This window comes from Heptranchias perlo, unplaced genomic scaffold, assembly GCF_035084215.1.
Source record: "Heptranchias perlo isolate sHepPer1 unplaced genomic scaffold, sHepPer1.hap1 HAP1_SCAFFOLD_487, whole genome shotgun sequence".
In the NCBI taxonomy this organism is placed as follows: domain Eukaryota; kingdom Metazoa; phylum Chordata; class Chondrichthyes; order Hexanchiformes; family Hexanchidae; genus Heptranchias; species Heptranchias perlo.
Genome location: NW_027139502.1, coordinates 100,273 through 127,100, shown reverse-complemented (window position 1 = coordinate 127,100; position 26,828 = coordinate 100,273). Strand labels below are relative to the sequence as shown.

The 26,828-nt window shown below is 49.8% G+C and overlaps 1 protein-coding gene and 1 long non-coding RNA gene across 3 annotated transcripts in view; one reads left to right on the top strand and one right to left on the bottom strand.

Annotated features, from left to right (window-relative positions):
• LOC137313831 (zinc finger protein 79-like) overlaps positions 1 to 26,828 on the bottom strand; it is a 172,404-nt gene that overhangs the window by 46,406 nt on the left and 99,170 nt on the right. The gene's annotated exons all lie outside the window — the stretch shown is intronic.
• On the top strand, positions 9,790 to 26,317 carry LOC137313830 (uncharacterized). Of its 2 annotated transcripts, none has more exons than XR_010961083.1 (3): positions 9,790 to 9,945; positions 11,767 to 11,917; positions 26,105 to 26,317. It is a non-coding gene; the product is annotated as an uncharacterized lncRNA (long non-coding RNA). The 2 variants fall into 2 exon arrangements; XR_010961084.1 differs by lacking the exon at positions 26,105 to 26,317 and adding an exon at positions 19,020 to 19,256.

Below are 26,828 nucleotides of genomic sequence, written 5' to 3'. Positions count from 1 at the left end.
AGTCTCTCCCCAGTGTGAGTGCGTCGATGTCTCAGTAGTTCGTTTCTGATTTTAAATCTCTTCCGACAGTCGGAACATTTAAAGGTCTCTCAGTGTGAACTCGCTGGTGTTTCAGCAGGGAGGATGACTGAGTGAATCTCTTCCCACACACTGAGCAGGTGAACGGCCTCTCCCCAGTGTGAACTCGGTGGTGTGTCAGCAGGGTCGATGACTGAGTGAATCCCTTCCCACACACTGAGCAGGTGAACAGCCTCTCCCCAGTGTGAACTCGCTGGTGTGACAGAAAGTGTGATGACCGAGTGAATCCCTTCCCACACACGGAACAGGTGAACGGCCTCTCCCCAGTGTGATGGCGTCGATGAGTTTCCAGCTCTGAAGGGTAATTGAATCCCTTCCCACAGTCCCCACATTTCCACGGTTTCTCCGTGGTCCGGGTGTCCTTGTGTCTCTCCAGGTTGGACGATCAGTTGAAGCCTCGTCCACACACAGAACACGTGTACGCTTTCTCCCCGCAGTGAATGGTGCGGTGTTTTTTCTGGCTGTGTAACTGGTTAAAGCTCTTTCCACAGTCAGTGCACTGGAACACTCTCACTCGGGTGTGTGTGTGTCTCGGTGCTTTCCCACTCACACTGATGTTTGAAATCTTCTCCCACAGATAGAACAGACAAACATTTCTCCTTCCACATTCAAAGGCCGATGATATTCAGGTCCTGATGAATCGAATGACTCTGTCAGATCTTGACGTGATCTTTGGTTTGAGTTTCCCTCTGGAAATCCTCCCCTGTAAAAGGAGTTTATAAAAGTTATCACTGTAAGTACAGGATAGAAATTCAGATCAGATAGCTCTACTTTCTGTGGAACATTATTTGCTCTCTCATTCCTCAAAGCTGTAAATCCCCGTCCCACACACTCTCCCTCCTCCCTGTGCTGAAATCCAAACCCATCGCATCATCTTTCAGTGGCCCGAAACCATGAATGAAAGGGTGAGAGAGAGAGTGTGAGGACAGCACTGGGCTCGGTGTGGAGAATGAAGTGGGGCAGGTGGAGCATGTTTCAGTGGGGCAGCAGTGATCAAAATCTCATCAGGTTTAGAACAGTTATGGAAAAGGACAGGGGACAGTCAAATGTGAAAATTCTTAACTGGAGGAGGGCAAATTCCAGTGAGTTAAAAAGGGATCTTGTCCAGGTGGATTGGAATCAAAAATTGGCAGGCAGAACAGTAATTGAACAGTGGGAGGCCTTCAAGGAGGAGTTGCTTTGGGTACAGAGTAGACAGATTCCCACGAGGAGGAAAGGAACGGCATCCAAAGCTAGAGCTCCCTGGATGACTGAAAATATAGAGATCACCATTTCTCCATCATTTACAGACCCTCCCTGACCGTTCACCATTTCTCCTTCATTTACAGACGCTCCCTGACCGATCACCATTTCCCCTTCATTTACAGACGCTCCCTGACCGATCACCATTTCTCCTTCATTTGCAGACGCTACCTGACCGATCACCATTTCTCCTTCATTTACAGACCCTCCCTGACCGATCACCATTTCTCCTTCATTTACAGACGCTCCCTGACCGATCCCCATTTCCCCTTCATTTCCCGGCGGGTAGTGAGGGGGGGATAATGTTCACTGTTTTATATTCGGGTCTGGGGCCGCACTCGGGGTTTGTAAAGCCTGAGCCTGGGCCTGAGCCCGGACCCGGGCCCCGGGGTTTATTGAGCCTCTTGCTCCGATCCTCTGACCTGCACCGAACGCGCTCCTCAAGCAGCCTCGACTGGCCGCGCATGCTCAGGACACACTGCGCGATACTGAGGCACTACTGCGCCTGCGCACTGGGCTCCACTGAATCAAATAGGGCACAATCTGAACCGCGCTGCATGCTGGGTGATGCAGCCGCCATTAATGATCTTAATATCAGGCCGAAAAACAAAGACATTGGAAGCAGGGAGAGCGAGTTTGGACCAAGGAAAATAAAATAAACTGAAACCCCAGCTCTTTGTGCCATTTGAACCGGCACAAACACACTGCGTCGATGCTCCCCCACTTTGGTGAACTCCAGAAAATATTTTTTACGGTAACCTTTATTAATTTCGTTTTCTTAAATGTTGCAAGTGACGGGTTCAATTAATGTCAGGAATCTTTCAACACCAGGTTATAGTCCAACAATTTTATTTTAAAATCACAAGCTTTCGGAGATTATCTCCTTCGCCAGGTGAGCAATGAATGAGGTTCTCAAATCGCATATCTTGTATTCGGCTGGGACACCATCACACCAATCAAAGGTGTCGTTGGTGTTCAGACAGGTTCGCCACGGAAAACAGTCGGTCCAAGTATACTGAATACACATTGTGTAAAATTACACAGACAGAGAGAAAGAGACCCGAAAGGCAGAGAGAGAGAGAATATTAAAAACAGATAACTTTTTTTTCCCCTTGCTGGTGGGGTTACGTGTCGCGTGACATGAACCCAAGATCCCGGTTGAGGCCGTCCTCATGGGTGCGGAACTTGGCTATCAATTTCTGCTCGACGATTTTGCGTCGTCGTGTGTCTCGAAGGCCGCCTTGGAGAACGCTCACCCGAAGATCGGTGGCTGAATGTCCTTGACTGCTAAAGTGTTCCCCGACTGGGAGGGAACCCTCCTGTCTGGCGATTGTTGTGCGGTGTCTGTTCATCCGTTGTCGCAGTGTCTGCATGGTCTCGCCAATGTACCATGCTCCGGGGCATCCTTTCCTGCAACGTATGAGGTAGACAACGTTGGCCGAGTCACAGGAGTATGAACCATGCACCTGGTGGGTGGTGTCCTCTCGTGTGATGGTGGTATCTGTGTCGATGATCTGGCATGTCTTGCAGAGGTTGCCGTGGCAGGGTTGTGTGGTGTCGTGGACGCTGTTCTCCAGTGTACTGGGACGTGCTGTTCACCGTGACTGGCCTGTTTGAACAACAACGACATCTTTTGATTGGTGTGATGCTGTCCCAGCCTAACAGAAGATATGCGATTTGAGAACCTTCCACTCATTCACCTGACGAAGGGGATAATCTCCGAAAGCTTGTGATTTTAAAATAAAATTGTTGGACTATAACCTGGTGTTGTACGATTCCTTACATTGGACTCTGCACGTCGGGAGGGAGAGGGAGAGAGAGAGAGGGGCCCATCAAACAGGTTGGAGGAGTGGATTCAATCTGCACTAAGGTCACTTCAATGAAGGCAGCCCTCCCTCTTCCTTTCACCTTGCTGCCCCGGGCACCGTTTCCCTGCTCCTGGGTCACTGCTGCTCCGAGTCTGGCCTTTGGTCGATGCCTGGGGTCACTCCCTCCCCCGAATCCCCATCCTGGATCCACTCTCGCTGAACGGCTCAGGTGAGAGCAGGGACATGGCAGGCCTTTCATGGGAGCGTCACTCTGTCCACAACTGACACCCTGTCCCTTCCTAACAGGTCAATCCCACCACCTAGAATCTTACAGCACAGGAGGCCTCTCGGCCCATCGTGCCTGTGCTGGCTCTTTGAAAGAGCTGTCCCATTAGTCCCACTCCCCTGCCCTTTCCCCATAGCCCTGCAAATGTTTCCTTTCAGTGTTTATCCAATTCCCTTTTGAAAGTTATTATTAAATCTGCTTCCACTGCCCTTTCAGGCAGCTCATTCCAGATCATAACTCGCTGCGTAAAATAAAACCCTCATCGCCATCTGGTTCTTTTGCCAATTACCTTAAATCTGTGTCCTCTGGTTACCAACCCTTCTGCCACTGGAAATAGTTTCTCCTTATTTAATCTATTAAAACTCTTCATAATTTTGAACACCTCTATTAAATCTCCCCGTAACCTTCTCTGCTCAAAAGAGAACAACCCCAGTTTCTCTACATAACTGAAGTCCCTCATCCCTGGTACCATTCTAGTAAATCTCCTCTGCACCCTCTCGAAGGCTTTGACATCCTTCCTAAAGTGTGGTGCCCAGAATTGGACACAATACTCCAGATGAGGCCCAACCAGTGTTTTATAAAGGTTTAGTATAACTTCCTTGCTTTCGTACTCTATGCCTCGATTAATAAAGCCCAGGATCCTGGATGCTTTTTTTCTTAAAACAGCCTTCTCAATTTGTCACCTTCAAAGATTTGTGTCTGTGCACTCCCCAGGTCTCTCTGTTCCTGCATTCCCTTTAAAATTGTACCATTTAGTTTATATTGCCTCTCCTCATTCTTCCTGCCAAAATGTATCACTTCACACTTCTCTGTTAAATTTCATCTGCCATGTGTCTGCCCATTCCACCAGTCTCTGTCCTCCTGAAGTCTGTTACTATCCTCCACATTGTTTACTACATTTCCGAGTTTCGTATCATCTGCAAAGTTTGAAATACCCTGAATACCCAAGTGCAAGTCATTAATATATATCAAAAAGAGCAGTGGTCCTAATACTGACCCCTGGGGAACACCACTGTATATTTCCCTCCAGTCTGAAAAACAACCGTTCACCACTACTCTCTGCTTTCTGTCCCTTAGCCAATTTTGTAACCATGCAGCCACTGTCCCTTTAATCCCAGGGGCTTCAAATGATCCCTTCTGTCTCTGGACCCCGTTTATACCGTCCTTCCCCAAAAACTTATTCCACAACTCTGCCCTCTGGTGTAGAAAGGTCCCAGCCCTCTGACTCCAACTCCCTGGTTTAGATGAGTGGAGGCCTCCAGCCCATGGAGCACCCCATCTAACGGCCCATGAAAGGACTCTGTGTTTTCCCTCCGCTGCCCTACTGAGAGTCTCCCCTCCGGGTGTTCCATCCTGCCCACACTCGCCCCAGTTTGTGTACTCGTTCCCTGATCCTGCAGTCAAACTTGGAATGAAAATATGCAGAATCTTATCTGCCTCGACAAGGCCCCCTTGTCAGAAGGTCATGGGTTCGAGCCCCACTCCAGAGACTCGAACACCTAATCCAGGCCGACACTCCCAGTGCAGTACTGAGGGAGTGCGGCACTGTCGGAGGTGCCGTCTTTCGGATGAGACGTTAAACTGAGTCCCTGCCTGCCCCTCTCAGGTGGACGTAAAAGATCCCATGGCCACTAATGGGAGAAGAGCAGAATTCTCCCCTGGGTGTTCTGGCCAATATTTATCCCTCAACCAATGCCACTAAAACACAGATTATCTGGTCATTATCACAACGCTGTTTGTGGGATCTTGCTGTGCGCAAGTTGGCCGCCCGTTTCCTAAATTGCAACAGTGACTACACTTCAAAATAGTACATTACTGGCTATAAAGTGATCTGGGACGTCCCGAGGTCGTGGAAGGGGCGAAATAAATGTACGTTTTTTAAAAAACGAAGTCCCTTTGACACTGGGGATCAGTCCTGCAGTCCTTTTAACCCCTGGCCCCTGGTACCCAAGCCCCAGACCACCCCTCTTTACTCCGAGGGCTAGTGGAGGGCAGTTGGGGCAAGGGATGCTTTGCCACAAAGTGCCTCAAGCAGAGCCCACTGCATCTTTCACAGGACGACTGGATAACCGTATGAAGCTGAGGGTCATGCTATTGGGGAGAGAAGGGGAGAGGGGCTTATGTCCCGGGAGGTGGAGGGAGCTAAAACCCACAAAGGGGTGAGTGACGCTGACTGAGGAACGAGACAGGGTCCCCGAGACCGAGAGCAGTAAGTGGAGAAGGGGCGGGTGTTGCAGACTGAAGCCTGTGCTGGGTGCTCCTACCATTGGTGTCCCTCATCTCTTCCTCTCGCTGCTTCATGTCGGCAAAGTCATTGACGATCGACTCTGACAGATCCTCCAATCGTCGCAGCTCCACCTCAAGTGGCTTCAGCTTCTCCGCCTTGGCGATCTGGGCAGGGAGAGAGAGAGAGAGAGACGGTCTGTAAGATCGGACAAAGATGTAGTAAATCCATTGTTGACTTGAGAGACCCACACTACAGAAAGGATATTGAAGCACTGGAGGCAGTGCGGGAAGGATTTACAAGGACGTTACCGGAATTGAGTGGATGCGGACGTGCCCGTCACGATAGATTGAGCAGGCTGGGGCTCTTTTCTCTGTAAAAGACTAAAAGGAGACCCGATAGAGATATTCAAAATTCGGATTGGTGAATGTGGAGAAACTGCTTCCACTAGTGGGGGAGACCAGAACAAGGGGGCCGAAATATAAGAGAGGCACGAAAAGATCAAGTAAAGAATTCAGGAGGAATTTCTTTACAGAGAGCGGTGAGAATGTGGAACTCGCTGCGACACAGATTGGTTGAGGCGAATAGTATTTAAGGGGAGGCTTGATGCGTATATGAGGGAGAAAGGAATAGAGGGATATGGGGGCAGAGTGGGAGGAGGCTTGTGTGGAGGATAAACACCAGCATGAAGCCACTGGGCCGAATGGCCTGTTTCTCTGCTGTAGATTCTACATTACCGCAGGGAAGGGGATAGAAAGCACGGACACTCACATCTTCATAGTTCTTGGCTTCAACTCCATGTTTGGTGTTGAGAATAATCAGCTGGTCAGGAACTCGAAAATGGCCTGAGAACAAGAAAACACCAAGCTGAGGACCGGCCCCCGCCGACACCCCGTGTGGGACCCGCGCCCCCGCCGACATTACTGCTCCATGGTCATGGAACTGCGCACTCCCACAGGGGCCCCTGAACCCCCAAACCCATGGGGACTCCGCACTCCCACACGGGCCCCTGAACCCCCAAACCCACAGGGACTCCGCACTCCCACAGGGGCCCCTGAACCCCCAAACCCATGGGGACTCCGCACTCCCACACGGGTCCCTGAACCCCCAAACCCACAGGGACTCCGCACTCCGACACGGGACCCTGAACCCCCTGGCTTCTGTGATGGTGGGGATACCGGGAGGAGGCCGAGATGGATCATCCACTCGGCACTTCTGGCTGAAGATGGTTGCAAACGCTTCAGCCTTGTCTTCTGCACTCACGTGCTGGACTCTGCCATCACTGAGGATGGGGATGTTGACAGAGCCTCCTCCTCCCGTTAGTTGTTTAATTGTCCACCACCATTCACGACTGGATGTGGCAGGACTGCAGAGCTTTGATCTGATCCGTTGGTTGTGGAATCGCTTAGCTCTGTCTATAGCATGTTGCTTCCACTGTTTACCATGCATGTAGTCCTGAGTTGTAGCTTCACCAGATTGGCACCTCATTTTTAGATACGTCTGGTGCTGCTCCTGGCATGCTCTTCTACACTCCTCATTGAACCAGGGTTGATCCCCTGGCTTGTTGGTAATGGTGGAGTGAGGAAAATGTCAGGCCATGAGGTTACAGATTGTGCTGGAGTACAATTCTGCTGCTGCTGCTGATGGCCCACAGCGCCTCATGGATGCCCAGTTTTGAGCTGCTAGATCTGTTCTGAATCTATCCCATTTAGCACGGTGGTAGTGCCACACAACACGTTGGATGGTGTCCTCAGTGCGAAGACGGGACTTCATCTCCACGAGGACTGTGCGGTGGTCACTCCTACCAATACTGTCATGGACGGATGCATCTGTGACAGGTAGATTGGTGAGGGCAAAGTCAAGTAGGTTTTTCCCTCGTGTTGGTTTGCTCATCACCTGCCGCAGGCCCAGTCTGGCAGCTATGTTGCTAACAGTCCTTTTATACTTGTTTTAACTGTCTGATTCACTTGTTTTATTCCTTATGCTAGCTGCACTTGTGTATTTGGGCAACAGACCTACCAGACCACATCTAGAATACTGTGTGCAGTTTTGGTCTCCTTATTTAAGGACATAATTGCTTTGGAGGCATTTCAGAGAAGGTTCACTCAACTGATTCCTGGGATGAGGGGGTTATCTTATGAGGAAAGGTTGGACAAGTTGGGCCTGTATACACTGGAGTTTAGAAGAATGAGAGGTGATCTTATTGAAACATAAGATCGTGAGGAGACTAGAAGGGGCAGATGCTGAGAGGATGTTTCCCCTTGTGGGAGAGACAAGAACTCGGGGACCACAGTTTAAAAATAAATGGTCTCCCATTTAAGACGGAGATGAGGAGAAGCTTTTTCTCTCAGAGGGTCGTGAGTCTGTGGAACTCCCTTCCCCAGAGAGCGGTGGAGGCTGGGTCAGTGAATATTTTTAAGGCTGAGTTAGATCGATTCCTGATTAACAAGGGAGTCAAAGGTTACAGTAGATGGACAGGAAAGTAGGGTTGAGGTCATAATTAGATCAGCCATGATCTTATCAAATGGCAGAGGGGCCGAATGGCCGACTCCTGCTCTTAATTCGTAGGTTCTGATGCTGTTTTTCTCACTTCTTAAAAATATCACACTTGTTTTTCATCACTGCTGTATTATTTTTTAATCAGTTATTTTATTATTTCCTGTATTTTTTGATGAACCTGAAGTATTTATATTACCTGTGACACTATTTGTGACCTGGACTTTGTTCTCATCCCTTTTTCTTATCAGTGAGCTATTTTCACTTTTATTATTATTTCTGCCCGAGCCCTCCCCGTACCCCAGGACCCCCCCCTCGGACTCACTCACCTGGGGGCAGGCGGCTCTCGAAGCAGATCTCGAACATGTCGTAGTCGTCAGTGGTGAAGGCGAATTTGCCCTTAGTCGCCTCCTCCTTAGAGTACAGGATGTGGCCGGAGGAGTCCGTCACCTGGGGGAGGGGAACAGAGAGGTTACACCCTGGCTCCAGCCCGGAACTGTCCCCCACAGCTCCCTCCCCACACCACCCTCCCAATGGTGGAAAGGTACAAAAAGATCATTAAAAAGGATAATGGAACGTTGGCCTTTATCTCGAGGGCTGGAATACAAAGAGGTGGAAGTTATATTACAGCTGGACAGAGCTCTGGTCAGACCCCATCTGGAGACACTGCGTCCAGTTCTGGGCACCGTCCCCTCAGGAAGGATATATCGGCCTTGGAGGGGGTGCAGCGCAGATTCACCAGAATAATACCGGGGCTAAAAGGGTTAAATTACGAGGACAGGTTGCAGAGACGAGGCTTGTATTCCCTCGAGTGTAGAAGATTAAGGGGTGATCGAATCGAGGGGTTTAAGATGATTAAAGGATTTGATGGGGTCGATAGAGAGAAACTATTTCCTCTGGTGGGGGGGTCCAGAACAAGGGGGAATAATCTTAAAATTAGAGCCCGGCCGTTCAGGGGTGATGTCAGGAAGCATTTCCTCACACAAAGGGGAGTGGGAATCTGGAACTCTCTCCCCCGGAAAAGGGGGAGGCCGGGGGTCAATTGAAAATTTCAAAACTGAGACTGATGGATTTTTGTTGGGTGAGGGGATTAAAGGGAATGGAACCAAGGGGGGAAATGGAGTGAAATACAAATCAGACATGGTCGGGCTGAATGGGGGACATGGTCGGACTGAATGGGGGACAAGGTCGGACTGAATGGGGGGACAAGCTCCCCCCTCCCCCCCCTCTCTCTCCCCTCTCCCCCCTTGAGGTGGGGGCGGGCGGCCGGCTGTTCGCTCAGCTCGGACTCTCCGCTCACCAGCCTGTCCTTGTGGATCTCCTCCCGCAGACACTTCCTGGCGTTGGACGGCAGCTGGAAGGAGATGGCGCCGGCGGCCAGCAGCTGGTTCAGGGCGGCGAGGGGCAGGAGCAGGGCGGGGGGAGGAGGTGAGGGCCTGAGGCCGGGGACTGGGAGTCGGGGAGGGGCCTGAGGCCGGGGACTGGGAGTCGGGGAGGGGCCTGAGGCCGGGGACTGGGAGTCGGGGAGGGGCCTGAGGCCGGGGACTGGGAGTCGGGGAGGGGCCTGAGGCCGGGGACTGGGAGTCGGGGAGGGGCCTGAGGCCGGGGACTGGGAGTCGGGGAGGGGCCTGAGGCCGGGGACTGGGAGTCGGGGAGGGGCCTGAGGCCGGGGACTGGGAGTCGGGGAGGGCCTGAGGCCGGGGACTGGGAGTCGGGCCTGAGGCCGCTCTCGGGTCGCTCGGTTCCTGCGCGGTTTCCAGGGGCAACGGATTCCGGGCCCAGGCCCAGCGACCGTTACTATGGGCGGCCTGGTATTATGGGATGGAGGGAGAGGCCTGTCCCCAACTTTAGTTCTTTCAATGTGGACGCCGGGCAGGGTGGGATGTGTCGGAGGTCCCCGGGGTGTTTGGGTCACGAGGGGAGGGGGGGAGACAGGCTGAGGGTGGGGGGGACTCGGTTTGGGGTGAGGGAAGAGGGGGAGACAGGCTGAGGGTGGGGGGGACTCGGTTTGGGGTGAGGGAAGAGGGGGAGACAGGCTGAGGGTGGAGGGGACTCGGTTTGGGGTGAGGGAAGAGGGGGAGACAGGCTGAGGGTGGGGGGACTCGGTTTGGGGTGAGGGAAGAGGGGGAGACAGGCTGAGGGTGGGGGGGACTCGGTTTGGGGTGAGGGAAGAGGGGGAGACAGGCTGAGGGTGGGGGGGACTCGGTTTGGGGTGAGGGAAGAGGGGGAGACAGGCTGAGGGTGGGGGGGACTCGGTTTGGGGTGAGGGAAGAGGGGGAGACAGGCTGAGGGTGGGGGGGACTCGGTTTGGGGTGAGGGAAGAGGGGGAGACAGGCTGAGGGTGGGGGGGACTCGGTTTGGGGTGAGGGAAGAGGGGGAGACAGGCTGAGGGTGGGGGGGACTCGGTTTGGGGTGAGGGAAGAGGGGGAGACAGGCTGAGGGTGGGGGGACTCGGTTTGGGGTGAGGGAAGAGGGGGAGACAGGCTGAGGGTGGGGGGGACTCGGTTTGGGGTGAGGGAAGAGGGGGAGACAGGCTGAGGGTGGGGGGGACTCGGTTTGGGGTGAGGGAAGAGGGGGAGACAGGCTGAGGGTGGGGGGGACTCGGTTTGGGGTGAGGGAAGAGGGGGAGACAGGCTGAGGGTGGGGGGACTCGGTTTGGGGTGAGGGAAGAGGGGGAGGGGGGGAGACAGGCTGAGGGTGGGGGGACTCGGTTTGGGGTGAGGGAAGAGGGGGAGACAGGCTGAGGGTGGGGGGGACTCGGTTTGGGGTGAGGGAAGAGGGGGAGACAGGCTGAGGGTGGGGGGGACTCGGTTTGGGGTGAGGGAAGAGGGGGAGACAGGCTGAGGGTGGGGGGGACTCGGTTTGGGGTGAGGGAAGAGGGGGAGACAGGCTGAGGGTGGGGGGACTCGGTTTGGGGTGAGGGAAGAGGGGGAGACAGGCTGAGGGTGGGGGGACTCGGTTTGGGGTGAGGGAAGAGGGGGAGGGGGGGAGACAGGCTGAGGGTGGGGGGACTCGGTTTGGGGTGAGGGAAGAGGGGGAGACAGGCTGAGGGTGGGGGGACTCGGTTTGGGGTGAGGGAAGAGGGGGAGACAGGCTGAGGGTGGGGGGACTCGGTTTGGGGTGAGGGAAGAGGGGGAGACAGGCTGTGAGGGTTTCAAATCAGTAAAATAGGTCCTTGAAATGTGGCTCATTCCAGCAGACAGGTCTCCTGGTCAAACCAGTCCTGCCCTGGGCTGTCCCTGGATTAACATGAGAATGGACAGGTCCCTGAGGGAGACCCATTGAGATTCAGTCTCATATCTCAAAGGCTGAAGCAGGGAGCTCCCCGGGGGTAGGGGATGGCCGTGTGTCTCGTCCCAAACCCTCCCCAGGGGCGGGGACAATCTCTCAGTCTGCCGGGGTCCTCCAGCCTGTCCTGGGTGTATTTCTCTCTCTGTCTCTCTCCCAACTTTTCTCTTTGGATTCTCTGGTTTGCAACCGGGATTTGTGTCTCAGTGTTGGTGCTGAGGGATTGTCGGTGCAACTGGGAGAGGGAGTGGGAGGGAGGGAGCTCTGGGCTCTTGCTGTGCCTTTTTAATCCCTTGCTTTTGTATTTTAATCAATTCTCTCTCTCTCTCTCTCTCCCTCCTCAGGAAACATTTTGATGAAATGCTGCAAGGAGATGATCCAGAAAGAGACATTTTGTGAGAAGGAGGAGGAGGAATCCTGGGCCAAGAATCGTTCTCACCGCTGGGGACTGACTGACTGAGACCTTCACCGCAGCCTGGACCCGATGGGGGCCACGTGAGTAATGTCTGGGTTACTCTGGGATCACTGGGACATTCTGGGGACACTGGAGGATCACTGGGACATTGTACAGGAGCTGACACTGAGACACACACTGACCGTCTGACAGTGCAGCGCTCCCTCAGTACCGACCGTCCGACAGAATATCACCATCTGTTCGAGCCCAAATTCCTCCCTTCGTTCATTGCAAGTGCAACTTTTCAGAAATAACACAAAGTGGATCAAACTATTATTCAGAGGCTGACAATGTGACATATCTTGGGTCTTAATTGAAATTAAAAACTCTTTCAGGGAGCGTCCTGCAGCACCCAGAGGGCCCAAATGTGAAAACAGCCTCCAAATGTTTTCTGAGTTTGAAGTTTAATTTTTGAAAAGGTCACTGACAACTCAGAAAGAAATCGTGTTAATTCCGAAGCCATTTTGGGCCCCCATGTGAAATTGTATTGTAATGGAACCACACAGACACATGGGGAAGCTCGGGAGCAAACTGTTTGGAATTTGAGATTTTAATCCCATATTCATTTGTGGCACAGCTCAGCTCAATTCAAACCCAATGTCTGTACAAGGATCACGTGTCTCCTGACTGTACAGTCTGTGTGTGTGTGTGTGTGTGTGTGTCTCAGTCTCACTGGTCCCATAACATAACTTTAAAGCAGTAAAATTAACCCGAACCTGCTCCAAAGACAAAACCGATCCAGATCTTGAAGGTGTGATGATTTCCTCCTTCTCTCTGCTCTGTTGGTGGGAGGCTCATTTCCAGTCCCAGGTATTTGTCTATTCCCCATGTCTGATGGGTTGGTTCCTGTGAACAGTTTGTCAGAGAGTGTTTCACTGCCTCAGGGTGTTTACAGAGAGAGAGAAGCAGCTCCCATCCTGGTCTGAAGGACCCAGTCAATGAGAGATTTATAAAACAATCCAGCCCAGTGCAGTTCAACCTTGTCCCCCATTGATCCAAACACACCATATTGTAAGCAAAATTCAATATTTCACAGGGCCAGTGAGTCCCAGACACGGATTGTACCCACCTCCCTAAACTAAACTCAACTCCTTACTTTAAAAAGTGTCTGTCAAAACACAGCCCATTTAGGGACTGAACCCCTCAAATAACCGTTACACTCAACATTGCAATCTCTCAGTGAATCGTTCCCTTTTACCCACTGTGTACTGCACATGTACAGGAGCTGACACTGAGACACACACGGGCCGTACCGTACCTGAGTACTTTTCAATCAAGAGAAATTCAGAGAGACAACAGAGAGAGGGGCAGAGAGAGAGAAAAGGACAGAGAGAGAGGGGCGAGAGGCAGAGAGAGAGAGAGAGAGAAAAAGGCAGAGCGGGGAGAGAGTCAGAGAGAGAAAAACAGACAGTGCGAGAGGCAGAAGGAGAGAGGGGGACAGAGAGAGAGAAAAAGAGAGAGAGGGGTAGAGAGGCAGAGAGTGGATTGGTCCTGCCTGGTGATTTACCCGATTCCTGCGAGCAGCCAGGCCTCTCTGGGCTGTTTAATGGCTTCTCACCAGCAAGGGAGGGCCCCCATCTCCCACCTCGCAATAAACTCTTTCACTCAGATGCTTCCTCTCACCCTCACACATTACCACTGTTGCAAGCCGCACACCCACAACTCATAGGTCACACACACTGGCAGCTATTCAACCATGACAGGCACATCACCCAAACACCCTGCAGGACCCTCACCGACACACGTCCCACTTTCTGGCAGGAGACCCCCTCACACTCTCTCTCCCCCTCGCTCTGTCTTTTTCTCTCACTCTCTGTTCCTCTATCTTTCTCTGCCTCTCTCCCCGCTCTGTCATTTTCTCTCTCTCTCTCTCTCTCTTGATCTCTCTGCCTCTCTCTCTGTTATTCTCTCTCTCTCCCCCCACTCTCTCTGTCTTTTTCTGTCTCTGCCTCTCTCTCTCTCTCTCTCTTTGCCTCTCTGTCCTTCTCTCTCTGTCCTTCTCTCTCTGTCCTTCTCTCTCTGTCCTTCTCTCTCTGTCCTTCTCTCTCTGTCCTTCTCTCTCTGTCCTTCTCTCTCTGTCCTTCTCTCTCTGTCCTTCTCTCTCTGTCCTTCTCTCTCTGTCCTTCTCTCTCTGTCCTTCTCTCTCTGTCCTTCTCTCTCTGTCCTTCTCTCTCTGTCCCTCTGCCTCTTTATCCCTCTCTCTGTCTCGCTCTCTCTGCCTCTCTCGCCCTGTGTTTGCCTTTTTCTCTGTCTCTCTCTCGTTCTCTTTCTATCTCTCTCCCCCTCGCTCTCTTTCTCTCTCTCTCTGTTTTCCTCACTACCTATCTGTCCCCCTCGCTGTCTCTCTGCCTATCTCCCACTCTCCCGCTGTGTTTTTTGCAGTCTCCCCCCGCTCTCTCTCCCCCCCGCTCTCTCTCCCCCCCGCTCTCTCTCCCCCCCGCTCTCTCTCCCCCCCGCTCTCTCTCCCCCCCGCTCTCTCTCCCCCCCGCTCTCTCTCCCCCCCGCTCTCTCTCCCCCTCGCTCTCTCTCCCCCTCGCTCTCTCTCCCCCTCGCTCTCTCTCCCCCTCGCTCTCTCTCCCCCTCGCTCTCTCTCCCCCTCGCTCTCTCTCCCCCTCGCTCTCTCTCCCCCTCGCTCTCTCTCCCCCTCGCTCTCTCTCCCCCTCGCTCTCTCTCCCCCTCGCTCTCTCTCCCCCTCGCTCTCTTTCCCCCTCGCTCTCTTTCCCCCTCGCTCTCTGTTTTTCTCACTACCTATCTGTCCCCCTCGCTGTCTCTCTGCCTATCTCCCACTCTCTGTCTCTCTCTCTCTGTGTGCTGTACGTGTACAGGAGCTCACACTGAGACACACACGGGCCGTACAGTACCAGACAGGAGTGAATCGTTCCCTTTAACCCACCATGTGCTGTACATGTACAGGAGCTGACACTGAGACACACAGTAACAAACTTTATATGGTATCAGAAGTTAACCCCTTACATGCTGTTTCTAGCAATACAAAAATATAAGTTAAAGAAGATGGTGGGGAGGGCAGGAATGCTGTGGATCCAATCGCTCATCTCTGCCCAGCTCCGTCATGCCAGAATATCACCATCTGTTCGAGCCCAAATTCCTCCCTTCGTTCATTGCAAGTGCAACTTTTCAGAAATAACACAAAGTGGATCAAACTATTATTCAGAGGCTGACAATGTGACATATCTCGGGTCTTAATTGAAATTAAAAGCTCTTTCAGGGAGCGTCCTGCAGCACGCAGAGGGCCCAAATGTGAAAACAGCCTCCAAATGTTTTCTTAGTTTGAAGTTTAATTTTTGAAAAGGTCACTGACAACTCAGAAAGAAATCGTGTTAATTCCGAAGCCATTTTGGGCCCCCATGTGAAATTGTATTGTAATGGAACCACACAGACACATGGGGAAGCTCGGGAGCAAACTGATTGGAATTTGAGATTTTAATCCCATATTCATTTGTGGCACAGCTCAGCTCAATTCAAACCCAATGTCTGTACAAGGACCACGTGGCTCCTGACTGTACAGTCTGTGTGTGTGTGTGTGTGTGTGTGTCTCAGTCTCACTGGTCCCATAACATAACTTTAAAGCAGTAAAATTAACCAGAACCTGCTCCAAAGACAAAACCGATCCAGATCTTGAAGGTGTGATGATTTCCTTCTTCTCTCTGCTCTGTTGGTGGGAGGCTTATTTCCAGTCCCAGATTTTTGTATATTCCCCATGTCTGATGGGTTGGTTCCTGTGAACAGTTTGTCAATTGTAAACAATTTTACAACACCAAGTTATAGTCCAGCAATTTTATTTTAAATTCACAAGCTTTCGGAGGCTTCCTCCTTCGTCAGGTGAACGATGTGAAAATCTCCACATCAACAGTTTGTCAGAGAGTGTTTCACTGCCTCAGGGTGTTTAAAGAGAGAGAGAGAGAGAGAGAGAGAGAAGCAGCTCCCATCCTGGTCTGAAAGACCCAGTCAATGAGAGATTTATAAAAACAATCCAGCCCAGTGCAGTTAAACCTTGTCCCCCATTAATCCAAACACACCATATTGTGAGCAAAATTCAATATTTCACAGGGCCAGTGAGTCCCAGACACGGATTGTACCCACCTCCCTAAACTAAACTCAACTCCTTACTGGAAAAAGTGTCTGTCAAAACACAGCCCGTTAAGGGACTGAACCCCTCAAATAACCGTTACACTCAACATTGCAATCTCTCAGTGAATCGTTCCCTTTTACCCACTGTGTACTGTACATGTACAGGAGCTCACACTGAGGCACACACGGGCCGTACAGTACCAGACAGGAGTGAATCGTTCCCTTTTACCCACCGTGTGCTGTACATGTACAGGAGCTGACACTGAGGCACACACGGGCCGTACAGTACCAGACAGGAGTGAATCGTTCCCTTTTACCCACTGTGTGCTGTACATGTACAGGAGCTGACACTGAGACACACACGGGCCGTACAGTACCAGACAGGAGTGAATCGTTCCCTTTTACCCACCGTGTGCTGTACATGTACAGTACAGTTGTGGTGGTTGTTGTGGCGGCCCAAACGCAAAGGCCGCCGCTCTGGCATCGCTCTGGGATCCCCGGCTGCACCCTGGCCTCACTCTGGGCTGACTGGGTGCACGCTGGGATCCCTGGCATCACTCTGGGGTCACTGGGACATTCTGGGGTCACTGCGGGATCACTGGGGACACTCTGTCGGCTGCTTGCCGCCATCTGATAAGATGGCGGCGGCGGTGGCCATTTTTTCCAAGATGGTGGCCGTGCTTGCCGCCATTTTATCCCAGATGGCGGCTGCGCCTACCACCATGTTTTCCAAGATGACGGCCGTGCTTGCTGCCATTTTTTCCAAGATGGTGGCCGCGCCGGCCGCCATTTTGTCCAAGACGGACTCTGCGCTTGCCTCCATTTTGTCCAAGCTGGCTTCATTTATTATATAAATAATTGAAAAGTTTAAAATGTAATATAAATAACTCAATATTTTAATTCATTAAATAAATAATGAATTGCTTATTTTATTATATCAATAATTTAATTGTTTTCAAGTGTTTAATTTATTAAATGAATACTTCAAATGTTTCATTTATTATAAAGAGAAGTCAATAGTTTAAATTATTCGATTGATTAATTTATTATGTAAATAACCAAGAGTTTAATTTATTGTATAAAAAATTCAATAGCTAAATTTATTATGTAAATCGTTCAATTGTTTAATATTTTATAAATAATTCAAGTGTTTAATTTTTATGTGAATTATTGAATTGTTTAATTTATTATATGAATAATTAAATTGATTAATATAATTCAGTAGTTTAATTATATAATAATTGAAGTGTATAATTTACTATGTAAATAGCTCCGTTGTTTAATTTATTGTATAAATAATTCAATTTGTGAATTTATTATACAATTGATTATTTAATGAATTGAACGATTCAATTATTTAGAAAATAAATTAAACACTTGAATTATCTGCTTCCAATGTCTTTGTTTTTCGGCCTGATATTAAGATCATCAATGGCGGCTGCATCACCCAGCATGCAGCGCGGTGCAGATTGTGCCCTATCTGAATCAGTGGAGCCCAGCGCGCAGGCGCAGTAGTGACTCGTTATCGGGCAGTGTGTCCTGAGCATGCGCGGCCAGTCGAGGCTGCGGGAGGAGCGCGTTCGGTGCAGGTCAGAGGATCGGAGCAAGAGGCTCAATAAACCCCGGGGCCCGGGTCCGGGCTCAGGCCCAGGCTCAGGCTTTACAAACCCCGAGTGCGGCCCCAGACCCGAATATAAAACAGTGAACATTATCCCCCCCTCACTACCCGCCGGGAAATGAAGGGGAAATGGGGATCGGTCAGGGAGCGTCTGCAAATGAAGGGGAAATGGGGATCGGTCAGGGAGCGTCTGTAAATGAAGGAGAAATGGTGATCGGTCAGGGAGCGTCTGTAAATGAAGGAGAAATGGTGATCGGTCAGGGAGCGTCTGTAAATGAAGGAGAAATGGTGATCGGTCAGGGAGCATCTGTAAATGAAGGAGAAATGGAGATCGGTCAGGGAGCGTCTGCAAATGAAGGAGAAATGGTGATCGGTCAGCGAGCGTCTGCAAATGAAGGAGAAATGGAGATCGGTCAGGGAGCGTCTGTAAATGAAGGAGAAATGGTGATCGGTCAGGGAGCGTCTGGAAATGAAGGAGAAATGGAGATCGGTCAGGGAGCGTCTGCAAATGAAGGAGAAATGGAGATCGGTCAGGGAGCGTCTGAAAATGAAGGAGAAATGGTGATCGGTCAGGGAGCGTCTATAAATTAAGGAGAAATGGTGATCGGTCAGGGAGCGTCTGTAAATGAAGGAGAAATGGTGATCGGTCAGGGAGCGTCTGTAAATGAAGGAGAAATGGTGATCGGTCAGGGAGCGTCTGCAAATGAAGGAGAAATGGTGATCGGTCAGGGAGCGTCTGTAAATGAAGGAGAAATGGTGATCTCCATATCTTCAGTCATCCAGGGAGCTCCAGCTTTGGATGCCGTTCCTTTCCTCCTCGTGGGAATCTGTCTACTCTGTACCCAAACCAACTCCTCCTTGAAGGCCTCCCATTGTTCAATGACTGTTCTGCCTGCCAATTTTTGATTCCAATCCACCTGGACAAGATCCGTTTTTAACTCACCGGAATTAGCCCTCCTCCAGTTAAGAATTTTCACATTTGACTGTCCCCTGTCCTTTTCCATAACTGTTCTAAACCTAATGAGATTATGATCACTGCTGCCCCACTGAAACATGCCCCACCTGCTCCACTTCATTCTCCACACTGAGCCCACTGCTGTACTCACATTCACTCTCTCACATTCACTCTCTCACATTCACTCTCTCACATTCACTCTCTCACATTCACTCTCTCACACTCACTCTCTCACACTCACTCACTCTCTCACTCTCTCACACTCACTCACTCTCACACCCTTTCACTTATGGTTTAGGGCCACTGAAAGATGATGCGATGGGTTTGGATTTCAGCATAGGGAGGAGGGAGAGTGTGTGGGACGGGGATTTACAGCTTTGAGGAATGAGAGAGGAAATAATGTTCCATAGAAAGTAGAGTTATCTGATCTGAATTTCTATCCTGTACTTACATTGATAACTTTTATAAACTCCTTTTACAGGGGAGGATTTGCAGAGGGAAACTCAAATCAAAGATCACGTCAAGATCTGACAGAGTCACTCGATTCATCAGGACCTGAATATCATCGGCCTTTGAATGTGGAAGGAGAAATGTTTGTCTGTTCTATCCGTGGGAGAAGATTTCAAACATCAGTGTGAGTGGAAAAGCACCGAGACACACACACACCCGAGTGAGAGTGTTCCAGTGCACTGACTGTGGAAAGAGCTTTAACCAGTTACACAGCCAGAAAAAACACCGCACCATTCACAGTGGGGAGAAACCGTACACATGTTCTGTGTGTGGACGAGGCTTCAACTGATCGTCCAACCTGGAGAAACACAAGGACACCCGGACCATGGAGAAACCGTGGAAATGTGGGGACTGTGGGAAGGGATTCAATTACCCTTCAGAGCTGGAAACTCATCGACGCCGTCACACTGGGGAGAGGCCGTTCACCTGCTCCGTGTGTGGGAAGGGATTCACTCAGTCATCCGACCTGCTGAAACACCAGCGAGTTCACACTGGGGAGAGACCTTTTAAATGTTCTGACTGTGAGAAGAGGTTTAAAAGCAAAATTGATCTGATGAGACACCAACGCACCCACACTGGGGAGAGGCCGTTCACCTGCTCCGTGTGTGGGAAAGGATTCACTCAGTCATCCGCCCTGCTGACACACCAGCGGGTTCACACTGGGGAGAGACCTTTTAAATGTTCTGACTGTGAGAAGAGGTTTAAAAGCAAATTTAATCTGCTGAAACACCAACGCACTCACACTGGGGAGAAGCCGTTCACCTGCTCCGTGTGTGGGAAAGGATTCACTCAGTCATCCACCCTGCTGACACACCAGCGAGTTCACACTGGGGAGAGACCTTTTAAATGTTCTGACTGTGAGAAGAGGTTTAAAAGCAAATTTAATCTGCTGAAACACCAACGCACTCACCAGCGAGTTCACACTAGGGAGAGGCCGTTCTCCTGCTCTGTGTGAAAGAAGAGATTCACTCGGTCATCCCTCCTTCTGTCACACCAGCGAGTTCACACTGATAAGAGACCTTTAAATGTTCTGACTGAGAGAAAAGATTTAAAATCAGAAATGATTTGCTGAGACATCGACGCACTCACACTGGGCAGAGACTGTTCACCTGCTCCGTGTGTGGGAAGAGATTCACTAATTCATCCCACCTTCTGAAACATCCACTTGTTGACACTATTGAGTGACCTTTTAACTCAGTGACTGTGAGAAGAGCTTTAAAAGCAGAAATGAACTGCTGACACATCAACTCATGCCCATTGGGGAGAGACTGTTCACCTGCTCCGTGTGTGGGAAGGGATTCACTCAGTCATCACACGTGCTGAGACTGCAGCGAGTTCACATATGACTGCAGGGGTTGGATTCTGCTGTTAATCCCATCCAGGACTGAACCATGTTCATTCTGACAGTTGGGGTTTGTTTCTCCTGATGTTAATAACCCCTATAACTGGGCTGGAGTTTAATATTCTGGATATCTGTTCAATAAATCAGCTTTGTTTCAAACACCTTGTTGTCGATTTTGGTCTTTCCCACCTGAGTGTTTAGCATCACCTGACTGGAGCTCAGAAAGGACAATCTGGGGGGAGGATCGTCCGGTGGGAACAGAACTTCAGCCTGGACACAGTCCTTCAGGGCCACACTGAGAGGGGCAAACGGCACTTTGGTCTTTCTCGTCTCTCTTCACTGACAGCAAAGTCACCGTGCGGCGTCCAGTCTAAAAATGACTGTGGTAATTATTCTATGAAGATTTAACCTGTTTGTGTGACAGTCCTGAGTCTACCATTTAAGGCAGGCGTTAATTCATTTAAAATAAACCCATTTAAAATAAATGGGTTAAAGTCTGAATCAAAATAGCAGAGGGAGGAGTTCCCAGGAGCCTGTTAACTGCTGGTACAATTATACAACAGTCATTCGATCTCCAGATAAAGAAGGACCTGCAGTGTGTTTCCAGAATTCCCGGTTTTATTGATGTGTGCGTGTTAGACACCAGGATCACTAAAAATACACGATCCGGACCATCCACAGAGTGGGGGCGATCCCGACAGTTACTCTGGGATCACTCCCACTGCGGAACTCCACCACTGACCCTGCTGAAGGTTGCAGGCTCAGGGAGTGGGGCCTCCAGGAGTGGACTGTAAGATAGCTGACAAAGATATGCTGAGGTACCAGAGGCATCCTTACTAAGGAACCGTCTGGGGTTTTACCTCTCAGTGTGGGTCTAGCGGTGAATGATTCCTGACTCCCCGAACTGTCTTACATTTAACCCAGATCGGATCAGGATGAATTCAGTTTACAGGAGAATTGGGTCAAATATCACCCACAATCGAGGGAGACAAAAGCAGCCATTAGAGAAGCTCAGACATCTTTGGGAAAGAAGATGGTGCCCAATTCTGAGAATAATAGCAAATGTCTTTCCAGCTACGTCAGGAGTCAGAAGACCATTAAAGATGCTTTAGGGCCACTGAAAGACAGTTCAGGACAGATTCCCGGGCTATGGCAGAGCTGTTGAATGACTATTTCTCATCAGTCTACACTCCTGTGGATGATGCTCAGATTCCAGCTGTGGGATGTGCTGTCAACAATAACATCATAAATATTAAAATAGAATGGGATGTCACTTTGGATAAAATATGAACTCTCAAAATGCATTGTGCTCCAGGTCCAGATGATATCCACCCCCGGGTGTTTAAAGAGATGGGACGGGTGCTCTGTGAGCCCCTTGCCTGTATCTTCAACAGCTCAATAGAGTCAGGGATTGTCCCCTGAGATTGGAAGGGAGCTCACGTAGTTCCCATTTTCATTAAAGGGGACAAATCAGAGCCAGGGAATGACAGGCACATCAGTGTGACCTCGATCAGAGGGAAGATGCTTGAAGGGATCCTAAGAGATGCTGTTTATGATCACGGGGAAAGAGAAGGAGCCATTAGAGATACTCAACACGGCTTCTGGGAAAGAAAATGGTGTCTGACAAACTTGCTTGAGTTTTTTGAAGAAGTTGCTGGGTTAGTGGATGAGGGTAATCCGGTTCACATTGTCTATCTCAGGGATGTCAAACTCATTTCCTATGGTGAACCTGACCCGATATCCTGGCACTTGGCCTGGGCCACATTCAGCAAAAGTTATTAAACTAGAAATAGATGAAGATGAACTGTATTGGTATTTACTTACATTTAGATTTTATTTACAGCTACTGCTGCTCCCGATACCTGGCACCTCTGAGCTTGAACTATTGCACCAACATTTAGAGTAAATGACTGGGCTGAGGCCTGTCTTGGATAAAAACATGAGGACCACTTGTCATTACAGAACTGTGTGCCCCAAACACTAACCGTGGAAGTGAATTCCACAGACTGCCTACTCCCGATGTAAAGAAGTTTCTCTTGACCACTGCTCTAAAACAGAGAGTGGGGTTAATTGTAGCGACTCACACTGTATAAGGTGGAAAGTGGGGCTCCACAAGGATTGGTTCTGGGACCACTGTTCACAATTCACATCAACGAATTGGACTCGGGAATCGGAAGTACAATTTCAAAATTTACAGATGACACCAGATTGGCGGGGTGGGGTGGAGTTTGGATAATATTGATGAAGATTGCGACCAAATACAAAATACATCAATAAACTTGCAAAATGGGTGTATAATTGGCCGATGAATTTTAATGCAGATGACAGTGAAGTGGAGCATTTTGGCAGCAAGAATTTGGAAATTGTGCCCTGTATCCCCAAGTCCAAGTCATTAATGTATATCAAGGAAAGCAGTGGTCCCAGCACCGACCCCTGGGGAACACCACTGGACACCTCCCTCCATTCCGAAAAACAACCGTTCACCACTACACTCTGTTTCCTGTTATTTAGCCAATTCTGTATCCATGCTGCTACTGCCCCTTTTATTCCATGGGCTTCAATTTTGATGACAAACCCATTCTGCGGCACTTTATCTGACGCCTTTTCGAAGTCCATACACACCACATTAACTGCATTGCCCTCATCTACTCTCTGTTGCCTCATCAAAAAACTGTATCAATTTAATTAAACACGATTTGCCTTTAACAAATCCGTGCTGGCTTTCCCTAATCCTTGTCCAATTGACTGCTAATTCTGTCCCGGATTATCGTTGCTCGAACTTTCTCCACTACCGAGGTTAAACTGACCAGTCAGTAGTTGCTGGATTTTTTCTTTCACCCTTTCTTGAACAGGGGTGTAACATTTGCAATTCTCCAGTCCTCTGGCATCACCCCCATATCTAAGGATGTTTGGAGGTTTTTTGCCAGTACCTCTGCAATTTCCACCGTTACTTCCCTCAGCAACCGAGGATGCATCCCATCCGGACCAGATGACGGATCTACTTTAAGTACAGCCAGCCTTTCCAGTACCTCCTGTTTATGAATTTTGAGCCAATCCAGTATCGCTACAACATCTTCCTTTACTGACACTCTGGCAGCGTCTTCTTCCTTGGGAAAGATGGATGCAATGTATTTATTTAGTACCTCCGCCATGCCCACTGCCTCCCACTGCTACTAATTCGTTATAATCTGGGCGAGTGGTGCAATGGATAACGCATTAGGTTCGATTCCTACCTGGCTTGGATTTTTTTGTGCAAAATTTTATGGCCTTCAATACCTTGCAAGCTGTCCGACTTGGTGGTGCTGCCTGGCTCCATACCTGGTAAGTGCCTTCTCAGTGCAGCAAGCAGTGCATCAGTGTCATAATCTGAAGGTCCTGAATTCAATCTTCAGAGAAGGCATCAAGGATTACGAAGCTTTTTTTCCATCTCTCACCTCATCTTTCCATCTTTGCTGCATAGCAAAATCAAGAACTTTTGCTTCCTGCAGCACATCAAAAGATTTGCTGCCCCTTGATCTCTCTGTACCCAAACACACAGTGAAGTTTAGGAAGTCCATGGGCGATGGACTCACTGACAACACTCTTGTTTCTGTGTTATTTCCTCCAATAATCCCTGCTGTCTGTCCTGAATTAATCCATTTTATCCCTACACTGTGTTATTCCCTCCAATATTCCCTGCTGTCTGTCCTGAATTAATCCATTTTATCCCTACACTGTGTTATTCCCTCCAATAATCCCTGCTGTCTGTCCTGAATTAATCCATTTTATCCCTACACTGTGTTATTCCCTCCAATAATCCCTGCTGTCTGTCCTGAATTAATCCATTTTATCCCTACACTGTGTTATTCCCTCCAATATTCCCTGCTGTCTGTCCTGAATTAATCCATTTTATCCCTACACTGTGTTATTCCCTCCAATATTCCCTGCTGTCTGTCCTGAATTAATCCATTTTATCCCTACACTGTGTTATTCCCTCCAATATTCCCTGCTGTCTGTCCTGAATTAATCCATTTTATCCCTACACTGTGTTATTCCCTCCAATATTCCCTGCTGTCTGTCCTGAATTAATCCATTTTATCCCTACACTGTGTTATTCCCTCCAATATTCCCTGCTGTCTGTCCTGAATTAATCCATTTTATCCCTACACTGTGTTATTCCCTCCAATATTCCCTGCTGTCTGTCCTGAATTAATCCATTTTATCCCCACACTGTGTTATTCCCTCCAATATTCCCTGCTGTCTGTCCTGAATTAATCCATTTTATCCCTACACTGTGTTATTCCCTCCAATATTCCCTGCTGTCTGTCCTGAATTAATCCATTTTATCCCTACACTGTGTTATTCCCTCCAATATTCCCTCCTCTTTGTCCTTTATTAAAGTCCAGTTTTTTCCCTCGAGTTTGACATCAATCAGGTTTAAAATTGATGCAGAGTTTCAGCCAATGAGGGAGATCCGGGCTCAGCCCCGCCCACTCGGTGCCTCAAGTCCCGCCCCTCACCCACTCCCATTGGTTGGAGGACCAACCGCCCGCTCGGTCCTCCAGCCCCTCTCCGCTCTTCCTATTGGTCCGGAGCTCCCGTCAATCACCCGGGCAGTGTGAGCTGAGCATGCGCGGCGGGCGGGGAGTGAGGCCGAGATCGTGTCGGCAACAGGTGAGAGATGGGCGGGGGGAGCGGGTTAATAAACCCCGGGGGAGGGGGCGGGGGCTTCACAAACCCCGAGTGCGGCCCCGGGCCCGAATATCAAACAGTGAACATTCTCCTCTCTCTCTCTACACTCCGGGGGCTCCGGTTTCGATCAGACCCGAAACTCAACACACGGCCCGCGGCCTCCGAGCATGCGCAGTGTCAGAGTCAAACCTCGTGACTCATCGAATCAGGGAGCGTCTGTAAATGAAGGAGAAATGGTGATCGGTCAGGGAGCGTCTGTAAATGAAGGAGAAATGGTGATCGGTCAGGGAGCGTCTGTAAATGAAGGAGAAATGGTGATCGGTCAGGGAGCGTCTGTAAATGCAGGAGAAATGGTGATCGGTCAGGGAGCGTCTGTAAATGCAGGAGAAATGGTGATCGGTCAGGGAGCGTCTGTAAATGAAGGAGAAATGGTGATCTCCATATCTTCAGTCATCCAGGGAGCTCGAGCTTTGGATGCTGTTCCTTTCCTCCTCATGGGAATCTGTCTACTCTGTTCCCAAACCCACTCCTCCTTGAAGGCCTCCCATTGTTCAATTACTGTTCTGCCTGCCAATTTTTGATTCCAATCCACACGGACAAGATCCCTTTTTAACTCACTGGAATTCGCCCTCCTCCAGTTAAGAATTTTCACATTTGACTGTCCCCTGTCCTTTTCCATAACTGTTCTAAACCTAATGAGATTATGATCACTGCTGCCCCACTGAAACATGCTCCACCTGCCCCACTTCATTCTCCACACCGAGCGCACTGCTGTACTCACATTCACTCTCTCACACTCATTCTCACACTCCCTCTCTCACACTCACTCTCTCTCTCTCACCCTTTCACTCATGGTTTCGGGCCACTGAAAGATGATGCGATGGGTTTGGATTTCAGCACAGGGAGGAGGGAGAGTGTGTGGGATGGGGATTTTCAGCTTTGAGGAATGAGAGAGGAAATAATGTTCCATGGAAAGTAGAGCTATCTGATCTGAATTTCTATCCTGTACTTACAGTGATAACTTTTATAAACTCCTTTTACAGGGGAGGATTTACAGAGGGAAACTCAAACCAAAGATCACGTCAAGATCTGACAGAGTCTCTCGATTCATCAGGACCTGAATATCATCGGCCTTTGAATGTGGAAGGAGAAATGTTTGTCTGTTCTATCTGTGGGAGAAGATTTCAAACATCAGTGTGAGTGGGAAAGCACCGAGACACACACACCCGAGTGAGAGTGTTCCAGTGCACTGACTGTGGAAAGAGCTTTAACCAGTTACACAGCCAGAAAAAACATCACACCGTTCACAGCGGGGAGAAACCGTACACGTGTTCTGTGTGTGGACGAGGCTTCAACTGATCGTCCAACATGGAGAGACACAAGGACACCCGGACCACGGAGAAACCGTGGAAATGTGGGGACTGTGGGAAGGGATTCAATTACCCTTCAGAGCTGGAAACTCATCGACGCCGTCACACTGGGGAGAGGCCGTTCACCTGCTCCGTGTGTGGGAAGGGATTCGCTCAGTCATCCGGCCTCCTGACACACCAGCGAGTTCACACTGGGGAGAGACCTTTTAAATGTTCTGACTGTGAAAAGAGGTTAAACTGCAAAAGGAATCTGCTGGAACACCAACGTACCCACACTGGGGAGAGGCCATTCACCTGCTCCGTGTGTGGGAAGGGATTCGCTCAGTCATCCAACCTGCTGACACACCAGCGAGTTCACACTGATGAGAGACCTTTTAAATGTTCTGACTGTGAGAAG